The sequence below is a fragment of the Bombus vancouverensis genome, chromosome 15 (genome assembly GCF_051014615.1).
Source record: "Bombus vancouverensis nearcticus chromosome 15, iyBomVanc1_principal, whole genome shotgun sequence".
Classification (NCBI taxonomy): Eukaryota; Metazoa; Arthropoda; class Insecta; order Hymenoptera; family Apidae; genus Bombus; species Bombus vancouverensis.
Genome location: NC_134925.1, coordinates 9,877,160 through 9,897,720, shown reverse-complemented (window position 1 = coordinate 9,897,720; position 20,561 = coordinate 9,877,160). Strand labels below are relative to the sequence as shown.

Genomic DNA, 20,561 nt, shown 5'->3' with positions numbered 1-20,561 from the left:
AAAATTATCGTAACTAACGAAATTTAATCTATCAAATGCACATAGTTGTCGCGTAATAAACAATGATAAACTAAATAACGATGAAATTTGAAGCCGGAAAGATATTCGGATACAATAAGCAAATTGTATTCCCATCGCTTGTTGTCTCTGCGTTTTCCTCTCGCGTGTCTCGTTGAAGACCGATCTCCATTCTTTACTGCTATGTAAAATTATTATACACGTAACCTTCTGCAAAATATGTTCATCGATGTAAAAAGCTTCTCCACTCTTGATATTCTTCCATACTCATACATTTTCGTCTTGTTCAACTTACACTCCCAACGTATAAAATCTTCGTCAATTTCAAACAGCTGATTAGACGAGTGGATACCGTAAAGCGATATTTTGTATTCTCGCTTGTATTTTAACGTTAAAATCCAACGATATTCAGCTATGCATAAATTTCCAAAAACGATCGCATCCGGCCGCGGACCGGCTGCGAAAGCCATCGACATTCGGCTTTCGCTCGCGCGATGTGCATTTTTCACGAATTATTTGTCGCTCGTTTATCGGGACGTTAGCCAAAGTGTCTAGTTATGTAGCGTTATGGCGGTAGTGGTCGGTTGGAATACCATGTAAAAGCGTCTAGTGGTCGGTTAGACCGTTAGAGGGTGGCAAAAAGGGGAGAAAGGAGAAGAGCGCGGCGTAGTTTCTGCCCTCTCACCTCACAGCCGACTAGTTTTTCGTTAGCTCGTTGTCCCGTGAAATCTGTCACACTCTAACTGCCTCCAGTCAACGAGGGCTCTCTCATCTACGGATCCTTCTCACCTGTACACCCTCGCTCTCTCTGTCTCTGCACGTGATCCCAGCCTCGTGTACGTTTCTATAGGGTGCTTCGCGAACCACCTATCCACAGATCTTCTCTCTTCCGTCCGAAACTTTACGCGTTTCGACGTGTATCGGCTGATCAAGCTCGTAAACCATCGTCGCTTCGTAACGCGACGATCACTCGGTGACGATTAGAAGCTCGGTCACGTAGCTGGACGTCGGATTACCTAATGAGATAGGATGTGGATTTTCATACACCTACGGGGAAACTTGGAAATTATTGGAAAGGTGCAGGCTCTCGAGAGTTTCGTCCTTTTAGCCTTATAATTAATTAAGACGTTAACTTCGTTCGTTCTTTGCCTCGATGCGTTTTTACGACCTGGGGGAATGCGATTAATTTTTTTATGATATTAATAACGCAGGACGCTGTTTTACGAAAAGTAGCGGTAAACTGACTTACGATATTATCATTCTCAGCTTCTTTGCCGCATTAAACTAAACGCAGTAATTTAAGTAACCGGAGCAAGTCGTATTTCTCACTCTCTCTTGATTGCGGTTAAGACAAACTATCAGAACGAAAAGATGTACGTTTGAAGAAGGACTACGTTTTGACTAACCATACTTGTAATCCGAATAAACATACGAATTTGAAGGAATATTTCGAGTCAAGCAAGCTACACCCACTTTACAGTTGGTAAAGTAGCTTCGAGCTATTTAATTCAGCCGATTCGACTAACGCAAACAAGCGGAAAAACTCGAAAGGACGCTTCAGGCCGAGTAAAGCGACAAGTTAGCTCGGACGAGGATGTTTCGCCCCGATCCAAGTCGCTTGATTCGAACTTGGCTAATCTAAACGTTGTTCGCAGCGTCTGTGCAATTGATGCTCGCATAACCGTTCTCCGACTAAAACTTCATCCTCCTAGTTAGACACTGGCGGAGCGACGATTCCCCTTAAACGCTAGTTGAGAAGTTGGCAGGATGCTGGTCTCTGTTTGGCTTCTTATCTGGAAACGCGATAACGGTAAATTAATGGGTTGATAGCGGGACACAGAACGAGGGAGTAGAAGAGGAGACTCGGTGGAGTGACGAGGATTTTTGCGGGGTGTAAGAGCTGCCGGCCTATATAGGAGCTGATCCCTCAGACAGGCGGCCATGTGTAGCCTCGTATATCGGGTGTATGCTTTGACAAGCACACCGTTCGAACCAGTCATTCACCGACCGCAAACGTTCTCGATTGGCTGTGCTCGGCGACCGAACAACTTGATTCAGAACGAGGTTAGCCACGCCGCTTGAACGACAACACCAGCTGCGCCGGCTAAATCTTGAATGCATTGGCTGGCCCTGTAATCACGCATGCTCTACAGCCGCCTCTGCAGCACGACCTCCCTGCCTCCCTTACCGATCACCATACACCGGTGAACACGGCCAACGTGAATGGAACGAATCGTTCGCTTCTGTTTTTCGTCGACACTCGCGCGCTTCTCTTTTAACAATCGCCAAAGAACTGCCAATTAAACATCAACTATGCTACCAATTCCAAAACTCTCGACAATTGGACGCGTTTTATCGGGCGGTGTATTGGCAGCGAAGCTTCTATTTTTGTGGAATGTACGCACGATTCAACGCCTTTGTACGTCGAGGCGTAATCGTGATCGAGATACAAATTGTTGCCAGGCGATAAACTATCGAAATATAACACGATCGTGTTCACAGGGTTGTACTGGGTAGTGGCGTGTTTCCAATTCGTCGAAAATAAGTCCATCACCGGGTGTTTCAACGTGTCGTTCTGATTAGGCAGATTACGCGAATCTAAGTCCGCTTTGAGTCTTTGAAGTTTCATGTCCCGATCTTATCTGCGTTTGTTTCGACGAACAGAAAGGATTTTAACGTTTCGGAAAGCTTGAAACGAGACCCGTGCGAATCGATAAGATGTCTCTGACATTCCCTCCGAATTCGACTAATTTTTTAACTCTAAGATTATTATTAACTATCATTAGTAATTATTATTATTATAAATTATCTTATTATCAACATTGGGTTGGAAGCGACAGAGAGACGCGGCATTGAGCGTCATTGCGACTCGAGCTGTTTAATTTCCTAAGATGGATACAGCAGTGATATTTGAAAGAACTTAATTACTAATAATTCTTCTTCCTCTTCGTTAACCGTATTCGTGATTCGCTTCTTCAGGGTGGCCTTAGAAAGCACGTAGAATCAGAAATATGTCGTTCGATTAAAAGCTTCAAGTTTAACGCTCTTCTTTATCATCAATTAAGTATCGTACTAAGATGAGTTTGTTGGAAGCCGAGTTCAAGTAAGTCAAACGAGAAGATTCTGAAGGTGGAAAGCGCAGCGGATCGGCCGATCCCAAGATCTTCCACGCTGCTTCTACGTAACTACCTGTTAGAAAATGATCGCAAGTATCCCTCTGAAAATGGGGCGATTCGGTGAATTCCACGGACGATCCTTTGTCCCCGTAACGTAGTGATAGACCGAGCCACGATAGCGTGAAGCGACGTAGCATAAAAAAAGGAGCCGAGCTATTGTTATCGCGTTTAAATAAACACGATTGACTTGGATGCTACTACATGGAGCCGTGTACGCGCAAATGACTTCGTTACGTCATTAATATGTATAATATACATCGATGAGAAAAAGGCTCTCGACCACACGCGTATACGCCGGCATTACAACGAGCTGCTGTCGCGGATAAAGAATTTATTTAATAAACGGGAAGGGCGATTTCACGGATCGCGTCGATTCGTGCGACTCTTTCGCCTTCTCCGAGTTGCCACGTAGCCAAGTTATGCACGGATACGCGAGAGATACGTGAATACTCGTGCAGCTGTTATACAGGCTCGTTCAGAATACGTGGCAGATATGGCAGGGGTTGATCCAACACACCGAATTAAGAAGAAAAGTTTATGACCTCGTTTTCTAGTTACATTGTTACATGTCTGGTAGACGTTGTTCAGACGAACGATTTTCGGGCAAGTGGATAGATCGTGCTGGCCTTATTTCCTCAGCCTCCGGATCTGCATCCATCCGATGATTAGTTACGGCGGCGTTTCTCAAAATCTCTTGGTTATACAAGGTCGGTCGACAAGTGTCGAGACTGGTCGTCAACGCGACGATCAAAGTTGTCGACAAATCCGTCTAAGCTGCTCGAACAATTTCGACGATCTACGAGATGATACGTTCACGGTTCTATCGATCCTGCACCTGGTCGTTTCGAGCAATTTCACTGAACATACGAGATAAGCAAGTACTACGATACAGAATAAGCTGTAACTGGAAAAGAAGGTCATATCGAGCGTATCTTCGTACGAACTATTCTTCTTGGTTTAGTGTGCTACATCAGCCCCTGCCTTGCTTCCTACATATTCTGAATCAGCCTGTATAGATCGAATAAACGATATCGTTTATGTATATATATACAGGGTGTCCCGTCGCATCGGGGAACCGCTTTGGTAGACGAATCTGCGCAGGAGAACAATAAAAAAAAAAAGTTGACACTCTTTTCCGGTTATAAGGAATTTCCCCTTTAACGCGTTGTACCTGTTTATCTTCGCAAAAGGTGGTTAAAATAACCTTCTTACGTTTGAACGAGAACCTGACGACGTACAAGACAACAACCCGAACCTACATCACTGGCGAAAAAGCCAGGAAAGCAAAGTTGCAGGAAGCAACCGAATGACCTTGACACGCCTACAGTTATCCAAATATTACAGAGAAACGGCGATATGTAACGGAGGATGAAGAAAAGGACACCCTATGTATATGCACATATCGAATATAAACGAGAGAATTGCAAAGGCGTTTTGACGACGTGACACTTGCACGACCATTCTTGCCGAGATTGCTGTCACAGTTATCAGCAAGAGCCACCTCTGTCGTTCCTAACTATCGCGTGTCTTCTGTTACGATCGTGTAAGTCGCTATTGAAACACACGACGAAGGAATATTACATTCTTCGAAAGCATAAAATACGCAGAAATCTGTTCAAAAGTGTACTGAAAATGGTAAAGGCGCGTGTGCGTTTTTGTAGTTAAGAAATTAAGACGAGAGAATAAAATAGGTGTAATACTAAACGAATGATAATTTGATAAGGAAACGTAGAGCTTTAGGCGCTTGGAATGGCCTGTGATTTTCAAATTTTGGAAGAGAAATGGGCAGACAGGCGAGGGTGCCATAAATTAAGACATTTCTCGTATATTTTAGACACACGATATATTTCAGTCGCGTAGTATGTCAGTGGCTCCTGTGTAGTTGCGCTGTGCAATAGTTGCTTTTAATTGAAACGATACACACCACTGATCGTAAGTGTCAGGACAGTTGTTAATGTTTAATACAGATCGCATAACTTTCATTGCTTTTATTTTGTATGTATTGTATCTTTTTGTATTAGGTTGACCGAAATGTTTCTTTCGTTTTATAAGGAACTGATAAACGCGCAATGTTTTTTGTATTATATTAGTTTATTGAATTATGCAGGAATATAATAATAGAAATAGATAGAGTTTTTCAATAAATGTAACGAGTGGATGCCTAAGATGTATCGTGGTAGAAGATGTGTAGAAACACTTAACTCCAGCAGTGTATCCCTAAAACTAACGACTTTGCAAATAACGTTTAAGTGACATAAAGATCAAAGAGTGAACGAAGGTAGACTCGTCACATTCTTCTCGGGTACTCTTTATATTTTATCAATCTTTGACATGAAAATTATTCTCTAAACTCTAGAATAACCAATTACGAAAGCATCGACACACTTAAGTACGATAGAACTTCGTCTATGTGAACATTCCGGGGACTCTTTATACGTACAATAGGAGCTCGTTAATTGTCTCCTCCGTGTGCCTATTATTTTCTGTTCACGTAATAGGAGCTCGCATCTCTGAACGGAAGTTTCTGCTGTTTCAAATTTCTTTCCTGATACAAAAACACAGAGTTAAAGCTCACTCTGTTTCGGTCCTTCTCGTTGACTTTGCTATTCTCCGCAAAAAGTTTATTTCTGAAATGTGCAAAATGTTCGCAACGCAGTTATAGTCGTTTCTGGTTAGAATTTGAAATTGTTTATATAAAAATAAGAAATTCTTGCTCTGCTGTACGAAAAGCTGCCTCGTCTTCGATCTGCTTCGACGTATTTCTAACGCGTTACTCGAATTGGTACCTCAATGGTACCAATGGTAATCTCAAATGCAAAGTATAGAGAGGCAGACGTCTCGGTCGAAGGTACACGCAGACAGAAGTTGCGTTTAACGAGTCGCTGTTGGCAAACACGAAGAAAGCCTGTTCGCACCTACGACGGGGATGTTCGGTTGTCCCCTGTATTTACCTGTGCCGCATTACAAGCTGAGAAAAGTGTTGGTAAACAGCGAAACGTACGTGTGCGGCTGTACGCTGACGGAGAATGAAGAGACGCGTCCGTAGTAGTGGGTTAGACCCTATCGATCAACGAGGCCTCGTTCACGGCACACGAGCCCCTGCCTACGAACCCTCCTGACTGGCGCAACCTATTTCTGCAGCTTTAAAAGCCAGCAAGGGGAAGAGTCGCGTTCGAGGACTATACCTTCGCCATTAGTCCGCTTGTTTTCGCCAATTTCGTTGACTCGATTCGTCACTGCTGTCCACTGGTCCGCTCGAAACGGCAATTGTCAGCCGGCATTTCGAACGTGAAATTTCGCCGTCGCAGGAAATCGAATCAGGAAAGAGAAAGAGAAAGAGAGAGAGAGAGAGAGCGTGTCTCGATACGAACGAAACTCGCGAGGTAATTGTATTTTCGCGAGTACGCGTTCTACGAGTTCCTACGAAGAGGAAAAATAAATCGAGGGGATGGAAATGGCGTAGCGTTCTCGAGGATCGTGAAAGGAAAACGCCTCGAAGAATGACACCGGCTAGAGCGTTTGAAGGCAAAACGGAATCTTTCCAGACGAACGGGACCGTCGAGTTACGCGAGAAGAAGATGAGAACACCGAGAGCTTTAGAATTTTATTTTTACGACAGCCGCTTTAACGCTTCTTACAAGGCGGCTAAACTTTACTTCTACGCGTGAGATTATTTTTTTTAACCCGTTAACCATTTCCTTTGGTTATCGTTAGATTTAGCTTTGATAATCACAGCAGAATCGAAGGATGGAACGATGGAAACGAATCAGTCCCAGTTAGACCGGTCTTAGCTGTTGCAAATATAAATACGAATGACGATTAACAGTTTCTGTTCGAAGGGAAACTGCGTTTAACAAAAATACGCGACTGCTCGACAATCATATCAAATGGTATTATTTCAATGAAATTGGCGATTCGAGCAGCGAGTTAACTCGTTTCCCTCGGTTAACAGGCTACAGGCACAACTTTTTACGTGCAGCGTTTATTTAATGGAGAAATAATTTTCTGAATTGCAAAGTTCCGTAAAGCAAATCGAGTAAAGAGAGAAAGAAGTTGACTAAGAGAAACAGCTCGGGAATCTGCAGAAACCGCGATGAAAGGGTGGCATCGATCGTCGAAGGATGACGCAGGCAACTGTGCAACGCTATAATCAAATTTTCTTAGCGTACAACTTCTTTCGAGAATAACTATAAATCGAATAAAGCGAGAAGAATACGACGAGAAACGAGTGGGCCGAGAGAAACACTCGGAGAATCGTAAATCCAGAAGAACCAGCGCAAAAGGGAACAATCGATCGGCGAAAAAATGCTAAGGTCAACTTTTTTCTCCGCGAAAGTCGAAAGTAGAAATACTCGTTTCTGTCGTGGTATCCTGGGAAAACACGGACTTTCCGACTTGCAAACTCCATTCTGCGTGGAAACTTCCGTCGTCCGACTAAATCTCCAACAACTAAGTTTTCTTTGATGGAAAACGGATGAAAAAGACACGTGGTCGTCACTGTGTCGAATAATTTGCCAGCTCGACGAAAGGTCAACGCGGTTGTGGTTCGCGAACGTGTAACAGCTTGATAAAATGTGGCAGTTCAGCGAAACGAAACCACTTCGATGGAACGCGACCGTTTTGAGATTAAAGCGGCCAGCAAACGCGAATGACAATCAGTGCACGGAAGATGTACAACTCTGTTCATAGTATTAGAACACTTGCACTAGGACACAGCAACTTAAAACTTTCGACATTTGCTATCTGGTTTGTAACTTTAGCAACAAAAATCTTGTCGATTATATACAGGGTGGTTGGTAACTGGTGGTACAAGCGGAAAGGGGTGATTCTACGCGAAAAAAGAAGTCGGAAATATAGAATAAAATTTTTTTTTTTAATTTTTCCATCGAGACAACGATCTACAGTGAGATTCGTTATAACGAATAAGATATTAGATTATAATAAAATAAGATATTAGATATTACGTTCTCGATTATATTCGTTTTAGATACTTCATTATTTTTTTTTTTTTTTTTTTTACGTTATAATGTACTTTTACGTTTTGTATCTCGTTGTTCAATTGTACAGCGTCGATTCGGCCAAAATTTTTAATAGGATTTAGATCGCGGGTTGCTCGTTCATTATTTTTGCCCGGCTCTCGTGACTAATTTTCATAATCCTTTTTGCATGCACTTTATATCGTCGAACACACACTTCTATTTGATTAATAGCTTTCTCGACAATGTGGATTAATTATCGTGTTCCGTGCGAAGTTCCTAATACTTAAGAATATGAACAGTACTATGCATATAATACTATTCAGGGTAGTACGCGATAGTCGTAGACATTGTTGAAACGTACGTCGAATAAGATAGCTAATATCGTTCTGATAACGTTATCGTGCGACCCATTTTGAAGCGATGGGTGCGAAGAATCTTAAAGGCAAGAAGCACGACAAGTTACAGACCATCGATCAGCAGAGAACGAGCCGTTTGCTTGCTGTGTTTGCTTGACTTATCGCTCTAACGCCAGCAGAACAAGTGTAGTTTAAACTAAATAGCTTCTTAAGCAGAAACTTGATTTTTCATAATATAAATATTCGTTCTTGCATGGCACGTTTCCGATACTTAAACGTATTTACGCGCTGTTATTAGCGTACAGGTTGTCTGTAATCTACAGGCAAAAAGACGACAAAGTTTGTCAATAAACGCTTTGCTGCAAAATTATAAAGAAATATTATACGCAGGAAATAGGTAACGACGTAATTATCGAAACTCTGCTTGCAGAACTTTGTAGTGCGATTAATTCCATTGTTGTTCGATGTAAAACTCGTATTGGAGCACGAGGGCAATATTTTGAAACGAGCAAGTTTCTTTAAAAGTGAAATTTATTAAAAGTATTAAGTAATTATTTTTATTGTATCGTTACATTTTCTGACTGTCAACGATACGAGAAAAAAAGAGAAAAAGCACGTAACTACGCTGATACGATAATACAGTCAACTTCAGCGTGCTGTGATGGAAAATACGTCTCGTTATTTATTTCACGCGTACAATGTTTATTTGTAACATTGTAACAAGGGCTCTGCTAACGAACTCTATATAGCGCTTTTTCTTCTTTTTGTTCGTAGATTAATTGCTCGCAGTTTGGCCGTTTAAATTTGGGGCACTCTGTATACGTCGATTCGATTCCCTCACTTGTAATTAAACTCTAAGTAATACCGCAGAGGCCATTAAATCCTTCTGTTACTCCTAATTAAATTACGTCCAAATTAAAACAAATTAAACAACAAACATCTCATTATATAACCCTTTATATAACAAATATTCAAAGCGGGATACACGACTTATAACGTTTGCTAAAATAAATTTCTGCTCGGGTTCCATTCCTCTAATCGCGTCTACGAAAATGTAGATTCGCATAAATGTTCGCCAACTATTTTTATCCACGTCCATTGCGTATCCTATACGTGTTTAACAAAACCGTTTTATTCCCTCCTCCGTCTATGAAACCTTCTAAAGCACTCGCGATTTTAAGTATATTTGACCCCCGACCGAGGAGTACGTAAGACGACGTTTCCTTACGATGTTCCACGTTTTGCGATTTTACAGCTCGCTCCAGTGAACCGAGAAGAGTTCTATCTCGACGTAACTCAAATATTTATGCAACCTCCCGAAGTTCGACGACTCGAACAGGCAAGTTAATTCCTAACTGCGTAAAGCTTGTGACCAGAGAGTAAATATCATAAACAGCGGATATAAGTGTAAGGAACTCGAGCCAATTAGAAAATGTATTATAAATCCTGAGAAGGTCCGGTAAATTGCGATAAAGAAGTCGACGATCGTTAACGAGAGGAAACGTTGCAAAGGCCGATTTTATAAATTGCTCCTTGTTCGTTTCGTTGACTATCTAATGTGGATCGATAAACAACGTTCTGTTCCACGTATACGCCTATAACGTGAGTATCCAACTCGTGGATCTTCCGGAGGAATTGCGAAATGCTTAGCAGGTGTGTTGTGGTTATTTTTTATTAAAGAGTTGTAGCGTTTGTTGATTTTACTCCGCTGCGTTCTTCGATTTTTTTTGTTATCTTTCAATGTCGTCTTAGTTTCGAGCGAGAAGAGAATTTTTAACGTTTCGAGAAAATCGCTAGTGTATTGAAACTCGACGTTGTTTTTATACGGGGCTCGAGTCGTTGGTTTATTATTAGTCTGCGCGCGTTTGTCGTACTTGTGGAAAATTGAAAAGCGCGGGAATGTAGAAAATGCGCGTTATGTGCAAAGAACACTCGAAACGAAGTACTCGTTGTAACGTTTAATAGGAGAAATAAAATTTTATGTATCGCGAGGTTCTCGTTTCTCTCGCTGTGTGAATAGAAATTCGCAGAAAAATCCGCAGTCCAGTCGTTGGAAATGAAAATTGTTGGTCGAAAAAGGTCGGAAACACTGGCTCATCGTTTTGTAACGTCGCATACGCATACTAATACCACGTAGAATTCGCGAGCCGCGATATAAATCAGAGGAAACGGTGCACGCCACGTTAACTGATTTCGGAATAATTGCGTCGAGTGTGAAGAGCAACGTTTCAGAGGCTGATATTAACGGAGGAATGCGCACAGCTGGGAAAATCTCGCCGCGTGAAGCGCGGCTGAAGAACGAGGCCAGCTCCACCGAATCCAAATGCTGCTCGTCCATAATTAGATGTTGCTTTCGCCACCGTTCCAATCGATTCCAATTCCCGTCAATCAGGATTACTTTAGCACGATGTGTATAGCTAGCCACGAAACGTATGTACGTTCAAGTAAACCACGTAGGAGCGATTAAATACGATTGTCATACGGATCGTAGGCTTGATCAATCAACCATCGAAGAACTGGATTAAGCCAATATGCATTTGGCATCGCAGGAATCCGGTTCAAAGCTATTTGAGTAGGTACAGACCTCCGTTCACAAGCATTACGACATCTCTTCGACCACCAGTTATAACCGTAAACCCGGCAAATACGTGTAAAATCTGATTCCAAATATTTGCAAGTCTATCCTCTGTATTTAAATCAGTAATTATGTAGTTTATCTATACCGTAAATATATCTATATATTATACTTTGTATTTGTATTAGCACAATTATACACTTTTCATATATTTGTATTTTCATGTATTTGTTTCATATATTTTGCGTATATTGTACGTACGTTACCGTATCTGTCAGATACTGCGCGACCTCCGAAGGAATAATTAACAAATTATTAAAGTCTGTGACAATTATTATTTCGTTTGAAACACAGACTACAAACGATTCATGTATGTACAGTGTAACGCACGAACTCTATCCGTCTGAAATATCTTCGTTATCTCAAACAATATGTGAAAATGTTCCTAATTAAAGTTGCAGGATTTAAAGAAATATACAGGGTAGTTGGTAACTGGTGGTACAAGCGGAAAGGGGTTGATTCTACGCGAAAAAATAAGTCGAAAATATAGAATAAAAATGTTTCGTTCGAGGCTTTGTTTTCGAGAAGATCGACTTTGAATTTTCGCTCGGTACGCGTGCACTTCATCGCGTCTCGTTATAACGAATCTCACTGTAGATCGTTGTCTCGATGGAAAAATTAAAAAAAAATTTTATTCCATATTTTCGGCTTCTTTTTTCGCTTAAAATCACCCCCTTTCCGCTTGTACCACCAGTTACCAACCACCCTGTATAACACAGCGGTAATGGTCTGCTGGCAGATGGATACGTAGAAGAGATACAGAGGTGAATTTAATTTCTTTAAATGGGATGGGCGATTTTCATGTTTGATTTCGACAGAACAGCGAATTTTGAGTATAGAAGCACCAAGGTACCTATCGTCCTAAAATTTACCGTTTCTGAGATATTCCACTCTGTTCGTTCTGTTACTTTCGTTATGAAACGTGTTGCAAGTGTCGACCATGTGCATCGACGAAATCGATGGATAGGTCATGGAGGCACTGCTTCCTAGCCAACTATTTAGATCTCCAGACTTGGTGCCATTAGATTGTTTCTTGCGGGCAACATTGAAAAATATTTGATATCGACATTTATCAACAATTGCGCCGGATGTGACGCAACGAATTATGGCTGCATTAGCTACAACAGTCACTGCACGATAAGAGAAATAAGAAATTCGCTAAGAAGATTATAACGGTTCAAAGATTACTACTTTGTATCGGTGCATATTGCCGGCACGTCGAGCTTGTTTCATAAAATCGTATTATGCAAGCTTAATTTTGCTCAACGTTAATTACGATCGTTAACGCTATCCTGTAAAATCATGGATTGTAATTCTCTATCGGGTAACAAATGGTATTGACCCGTTGATATTATAAACATTACAAACGCATCGTTACTATTTTTATTATTATTATCATAACGAAATTAATAGGATGAACAAAGTCAAATATTTCGGGTAAATAACGAAGATATTTCAGGTGGTTTGTGGGACACGCTCTATATATTCAACGTTATAATTTCCCGTAAATTAAATTTAATTCTCCTTTTGCATCTGTTTTCTGTTGATCGTTTTGATCGTCGTTTTCATCAATTTCGTCGTTCGTATTGTTACAGTTTTTCTTGCTACTTGTCCCCAAGTCTCGACGCATGCTACGGATGATTTTACGATGCAAACTCAAATTTCGAGTAGACCTTTCGGAATATCCTGCCCAATTCATCTCACGCTCTTACCGATAGTCAAGATATACTAACACATAATTATTACAATTAACTATGCTATCCTTTCAAATAATTTCAACAATGTTCAGCTTTCTACATATAATAAATCGCACTAGGTACCTTAAATTACCTTTGACTTTAATTATATTACTTCTACGTTAAATCACATCGATTATTACATTTCCTATGAAACCGCAAGGCTTCCTAACACTTCTGGCCGCCAGTGTACACAGTACAGTATACTGTAGCGCACACGTAAATGAATACTCGTGGGAAGTTGAGTGCGCGAGGAAAAACGATCGGAGTTCTCTACCAAGTTTGCAACCTGCAACAGATTCTTGCCATTCTCTCGCTGGCGATTATTCGAGGAAGGTGGCAGTGTATTTGAGCTATCGCGGAAGGTAACGTAGAAATTCGATAACGACCAAGCTGCGCCCATCGATCGCTCGAAGATGCAAAGCAAGAGGTTCGAGGAAGCTGTTACCGGGTTTCGGCTAACGCAATTTCCATTAGGCTTAGGATAAAAAAGCGACGTCAAGCAAGGCAAGTCAATGGAAAGAGAACTTAAGAGAACGAACAATGGAGGACAGGGAGGACGGAGGTTGCCATTTTCGTAAATGGCCGGTGCATTCCAGGAATATCGAGGCGACATCAAGATGATATCAGGTTTTCGTGCCTCGTTCCTATAGGCGACGAGCATACGTACTCGGGTTTTAGCACACTGTTAAATATCCTCGTACCAAGATAGCGCCGGATTGAAACGCTACACGCGGACCAACTTTAAGAATAGCCGACAGCACTTCTACGCTACTTTCACTCTGCGCGATTGTTTCGTCCTTAATTATCTTAACCCTTCCGATCCGACCTTTTTCTATTTCGTATTTGTTCTTCTTTCTTCGAGAAACTAAGGGTCTGTGTGAAACGAGTTTGACAATTGCGCTCGAAAGCGAGATACAGACGATTTATTTTGAAAATGTCGTGTCCATTTTTCTTCGTTTTGAAGTATCGAAGCGTTGGCGCTGACATCGATTGGAAAAATGCTAATTAGGTCTACCTGGTTTGGTCGCGTCTCGGTGTGTACGAACAGCTCGTACACTCGTTATACGCATAGCTTTCTTGAGAATCAATTAGAGCAATATTTTGTTTTCGGGCTAATGGATAGGCTTACGCCACGTTTGAAAGTAAATGATTATGCAATTCCACTTATTAAGCAAGTTTCAATCGATTAAAACAGACGAACATCGTAAGATTTAAATGGTAAATTGTTCATAAACGAAAAGTTCTAGTTAAAGTTCGTGTAAATTTTTCGTTTTCTCAATTTTGTCAAAAAATAGGCTTATACCATTTTCGAAATAAACGATCCATTTGTATGAAATTAATTATTTAAGAGAGATATGTATCTGGACGAAGGTAAATGCTGTTGAACACTGTCGGTATATTACGCTGTGTGCATTTGATTGTTCTAACAAGTCTGTACGACTGTAATACCTCCGTTATTTCAAATGATAGACGAAAATGTTGCTTGCGAATGATCTGCAAATTTCTATGCAGCTGTGAGAAACTCGAAGATGCAAAGTTACATTTAATGTAAAAGTGTACGTAAAATATTCAAAGTGTGTAGTACCTTTTACAAATAGATAAAATAATTTTCTATCTAAATTCCATCTTTTTTTTCCTTTTTTAGCTATATTCGCCACAATCCACAGTCAACTTACGAGAGTCTGAAAATTTGATTAAAATTTGATTAAATCGGAGAATTTTCCTATGACAATTGAAGATGAAAAAACTTTCCCAACGATGCATCGCTATAAAGTGATAGAATATTTTTACGGTTTTCTCGTTGTTTATATTCTTCGTTTGCATATTTATTGGCGTTTCTCGCAAATCTATTCGCGTTTCGGTCATGAAAATAAAAGGGGCCCGTTTTTGAGCTTGGCGAAATAAATTCGCAGCTAACTCTCGTTACAAAATAAGCGTGCGTTGACACGTGGCAAGCTTCGGAGTGGAATAGCGGTGTAATATACCAGAATAACACTCGCTTACCAGAAACGAAACGCTATTGCAACTGCATAAATAGGAATTCGGGAGATCAATGCGCTTCGAGTATACGAGAGAGAAAATGTTCATTTATTCATTGTTTATTTATTTAAAGTCACACGTTACGTATACGTAAAGTCACACATATAGATACATATTTTTTCTTTTTTTTTATTATTTAATTTGTACTTTACGATTTGTCCAGCTGGACATTTGGTAAATTTTTCTAACTTAATTGCTAAATAACAGGTGGATTGCTCCCCCCAGCGGGATACCATCTTCGAGTTTGACTATTTTATTTCTTTAGTGAGGTCAGTGGGGTGTTTCCTTTTTTAATCTTCTTTCTATGAGAGTTTTGCTCGCTTCAGCAGCCAGCTGGTTTGGATGTGTTTCCTCGTATTTTCCTGCGTACCTGGCAGTTTCATATAGATACATATTACCATTTTACAGTGCGATAAATATATTATTTTAATTGAATTACATTATATACGATAATAATACAAGGATAAAAAAGAATGTACTATGTATAGGGTGATTCTGGAATATTTTAGTAGCGAGATATCTTACGAGGATAGACTTAATTAATTGTATTATGACCCGTTATATACGTTGTTCCAGACTTCTTCCGGGATACAGAGTCGGCGCATTCTGCGAATGAAACTTAATGATTTCCAAACACACGTCGATGAGTCTCTTTTTTTATTCGTACTTATAAGCGGAAAAAGTCTGAGTCACCTGGTATATGTTTCACTCTCTGGCATAAAGTAGAAGATTTCGACGATCTGTCCGATTATTTCGAAATTCAAGACTGTACGAAATTTCTCTCTTTCCTCGGAGAATTTGCATCGAAATAGAAAGAATGCAGTTTCACGTTTTCAGAATTCTGTCCTGCTCCCCTCGATTGGTAAAAGAATGCGCGTTTCAAAGAAAATATCTATTTGGTACGCGGTCGTCGTAAAAATCTTCCCGGTAACTTGCCCGAAACAGAGTGAAATATTATATTAAATCGATTAGGACAACTCTCTCTTATTCCCTGAAAGTGGCTGGAAAAAATGTATATCCACGCAGAAATCCGATTTTCAAGTTTCCAACGATGCTTCTTTGGCGATCGCTCTCAGATCGACTTTGCCAAAGAGAGAAAGAGAGAGAGAGAGAGAGAGACGTCCCGAGGGCTCTATGAAATATCGATGGCAAGAAAAGTCTTGGAAGAGACGAAATAGGTCTGTGATTTCGTGTCGACTTTAAGGGGTTCCGATTCCACGAGGGTCGCACCGTCTGACGAAGTTTAAAGAACCGCACTCACGATGGAAGCCGAAACATGTCTGTTTCTGTAATTCGTTTAGGCGTTTTTTCAATAATGTAGGGTAATCGAGAAGATATCTGGGAAAGAGGTCCGTAAGACAAACGATCGATCGAGTAAATTGCTTTGGAAATTTTAGTTCTACTCTTTTTCTATATTTTATCGTATTTCTTTTAACTGTATTTCAACACACCTCGTTTGGATAAAAATAAACAGGAAATTCATCAATTAATAAACGAGGATACTACTTTGTTGTTTCACTCGTTGTTCGATGATCTTTCATATAAAAAGAATTAGAAAGAATCTCAGCAAGTTTGAACTGAAAATCGATACTCTTTCGCAATGCTAACGCTAATGCTAAATAAGTTTCAGTAGATTACAAATTGGATCTCGGCAGTTTCAAAATGTGGTGCGAATTAAAAGTTTACGCTTTGATTTATTCTTATGGAAATAGTGGCACGAGGTAACCCTGGAAAAACTTTCTAGTTTATACTCTAGAGACTGTCACAGTCTTTGAATATGCGTGGCATCTCGATTAGCCTGTTCCTCTAATATTGTCAATGGTAAAGGAAAAATAAACTTCCTACCTCTAACTATAATGGTAATAGATCGGTTTTGGTTGGTCATGGCTATTAACCGATTTGCCGCAAGTAGCTAAATGAAAATTATGGGATAACCCAATAGTGATAATAGGATGCCTGGGACCACTCCGGGCCATTTCACCCACATCCAACCATCAACCTTAATCTCTCGTACATGAAAATCGCCTATACCCTTCGCAAACTTTATTCCCGTGATTTACGCGTCCTATTCTTCTACCAAATATTAAAAGTCTAATTTGATAAACGTTACGGGTAAATATTTGATTTCCTCGTGAATATGATTTTATCCTTTGCCAAATATTTCTCAACATTTAGATTCTGGTCTAATTCGATGAACATTAGGAATAAACAATCGATTCTCCTTTGGCTATAACGGGCTTCTCTTTCCGCCAAATATCAAAAGACTAACTCGACGAACGTTACGAGTAAACGTCTTATTTTCTTACGAATATCGTGGATTTCCTCTTTTGCCGAATATCGTAAGACCGATTGATGACGATAAACGTTGCGAGCAAACATTTCATTTATCTCGCGAACATGGCAGAATGTATGCGCCTTCGATAAATAGAACGAATATCGCAGAACGCGAAACGCAAAGGTTTTTGCTTGCTCGAAAATACGAGAATTAATTTCGAACGTTAAACCGCGTCTCGTTTATTGGCCACGTATACCGAGAATAATAATATCCTTCTCGTATGAAAATTAAACAAACAACGTTCGAGCATTGTTTCATATCTAATTGTATCATTAATTTGAAGAACCTGAGCGTTTATCGATTTCCAGCGAGTGGAAACTGCTTCCTCAGTTTCCAGCGCTGCCTCTGCTCTCGCACAATCGTCCCTAATAAGGATATTAATTTCTAATAATTGGTTCTCAGAGGCGAACACATATCGAATCTGGAAAATTATTGCCTTAGGGTTGACCAAGACTTTGCTTTAATCCTCAAATCGATCAGGCAATCGATGGTCAAACGTTAGAATATTGGCAAATAATTTGGCCTCGGACCTGGTAGTCGACAATTGAAAACAGCTTTTGACCAACGGCCTATACAGCACGCAATCCGTCATTAACGAGTTAATAGTCCACCGATTGAATTAGCTGATTAACAAATTATCGGCTCCATATTTACGCAGTTTACCCCTTTACAACCTGCTAATTGCTTCTGCTTGTCGTGCGCGATCGAGCGATGACGGATCGTTTACGTTAGACAAATCTTTGTCAACCAACTTTCAGCTGCTCGGGTCGTTCGCTCAACCAAGTCGAAAGAACTTGCGATCGTTCAACGAGGAACACGCAAAGAATAAACTCTGAGATAAGGAAATCCTACGAGTATTCCGATTATTACGACGACCGAATTTATAAAGTTCCGAATTTATAAAGCTATTTTTAATTTATAAATCATCTTAATATTAATTACGCGTAATTCATAGTAATTTTTTTAATACGATCGATAATTGCCGATAGAAGCAATTTGGTGGAATGAGCCGGTCCTTTTGCGGAATAATTTACTAATTAACAATTGGATTATGGATTTGTTGTACATGTGGGAAATAATCGAGGTACCGATTATCAGTAATTTTAATAAAAATTGAGTAATCAAAAATAATTCTGTTATCGATAACGGTTGTTGGTAACCAAAAATAAGTTCCATTATGGATGACGGTAATAAAAAGAATGTCGATCGCTTAACTAACGGTTATTCGTAAGCAGAATCGTTTAAACTAAGGTACTTGAGCTACTAATTTTTAAAGATGTTGCAATTTTTGAAATTTTTTTTATAACTGTTACGATCGCTGGTTAAAAAGGGAATCCTCCGGGTTTCCGACCACGTGTAGCGTGTCTTTTCGTGGCAGGTAGTCCCTCGTGGTATGCAGGACAGTAGGTCGGCAATCCCGTCTCCGGTTCTTGCTCGCGTTCTTTTTTCTTTTTCTTTTTTCCTTTTTTTCGGCCTCTTACTCGAAGTCTCGTTCTTCCGTCTGGCTTTTTTTCTTTTTTTCTTTTTCTCCTTCGTACGATGTATGTAATATTTTAATGATGCGGCAACCGCACGTAAACGGTTATTAGCGCCGGCCAAAGGACGCTTTGATCGAAAAGATATCCACCAAATGTACATACCAAGGACCTCGTATAAATTCAGTACCGTTTTGCGAGTCTGTTGCCCCGTTTGCATATTAACTGTAACTGGTAGGATGCAAGAGAACTTGCGAAATGACCGTGTTTCGTCACAAGTCCCACGTGAATTGCTCTATTTTCAAGTAACTTTATGGCGCGTCCTTACTGTTGCTCGGCGAAGAAGTTGGCGGGCAAAAGAGATGCTTGCACGGTTTTCATTTTTCCAGATCTAAACTCTGACATAAGGAAAGCCTACGAATATTCTGATTGTTACGACGACCGAATTTCTAAGATTTCTACATTTTTATTATAAATCTTGTTAACATTGATTACACGTAATTCATAATAATTTTTTTAATAGGATCGATAAATGCAAAACTTAATGGTTGTTTTATTCAAACGTTTACTTAAAAATTGATTACTACAAAACGAATACTTTAATGCACGATAAAAATAAAGAAATTGGCACGAAAAATTGGCACGAACGTGTTTGCTTTGCGAGTACGCGCCTTTACTTTGCCTCTCAGCTCCTGACATTGCCTGATCATTTCTGATCTCCGGTGATCTCTCTTGTTCGTTGATCTAGTTATACTCAAGCCCACGCTGTATATCTCGACAGAGTTGCTCTTTAGAGAAAAAGCTTATTTCGTAATTGCGTTCCTTGGAGACTTTTCTTCTCTACGTTTCCTTCGTTTCTCTGCGCTGCCCTTTCGCTATCGCCTATCTTCTCCTCCCTTCGTTTATTTTCTCGGTCCTTCGTGAGATTTTCTCATCCTGATCCGGCGCTTGTTTCTTATTACTTTAGCCTCGTTCTCCTAGGCGTTCATTATTTTCATTTGCCCAGCTCGTTCGTTTGTCGTTGCTCGCTCGTCTCACTTTCCCATTCTTCCAGCCTTTTTTCTCCCCGCTTCCCCCTTTTTCCTTTATTCCCGACATATTATTCCATTTTCTCTTGTTCAGGCCAGCGTTGGACTCGAGTCGGCATTTCTATGAAGCTCGAGTATCTTTGTTTTCTCGTTCGTTACGTATCTAGTAACGAACGAAGCATCGAAGCGATATTTCCAGCGTATTATTATCGCACTGCCAACTGCCACGTTACCAGACTGCAGTTTCGTGCGTTCGTGGGATCTTTGAAGATGCGAAAACGCACAGAAACGCGTGTAATATGCAAAAATATATAAATATACGAGATATTCAAAGTAGAACATTTATTCTAACTTTCAAGAGACTAACCATGTTCTGCGACCACCGAGTTCTTTATTCTTCGATTCTACCTTTGTTCGAATCGGATAGAGAACTTGCAACGATCTAAGAACATCTTTATCACGAAACTTGCAAATTCGACACCCGTTCTTTCCTGTTTTCCTCAAACTTGGGAAATCTTCCGACGATACAGGGACTACGATTCGGTGAGAAATGACCGAAAGAAGATCAAATTTCTACTTAGCTTCCATTTCTAGGATGTAACGATGCGTAAAAATTTGCAGTCTAGACGTTACTTTCCCACCAGTTCGCTAACAACCTGAAAGTGCGAGGATTTTTACACTTTGCCAGCGCATCGCGATATTTCTTGCACGAAGTGGTACACGCAGGAAAGAGTAAGAGGCCGTTTACTCCATCAGCACGAGTTACCGATCTCTCTCGTG

General features: G+C 40.3%; 1 protein-coding gene across 1 annotated transcript in view; it reads left to right on the top strand.

Moving 5' to 3' along the window:
• The window catches only part of LOC117166304 (uncharacterized), an 82,775-nt gene that overhangs the window by 33,152 nt on the left and 29,062 nt on the right, over positions 1–20,561 (top strand). The gene's annotated exons all lie outside the window — the stretch shown is intronic.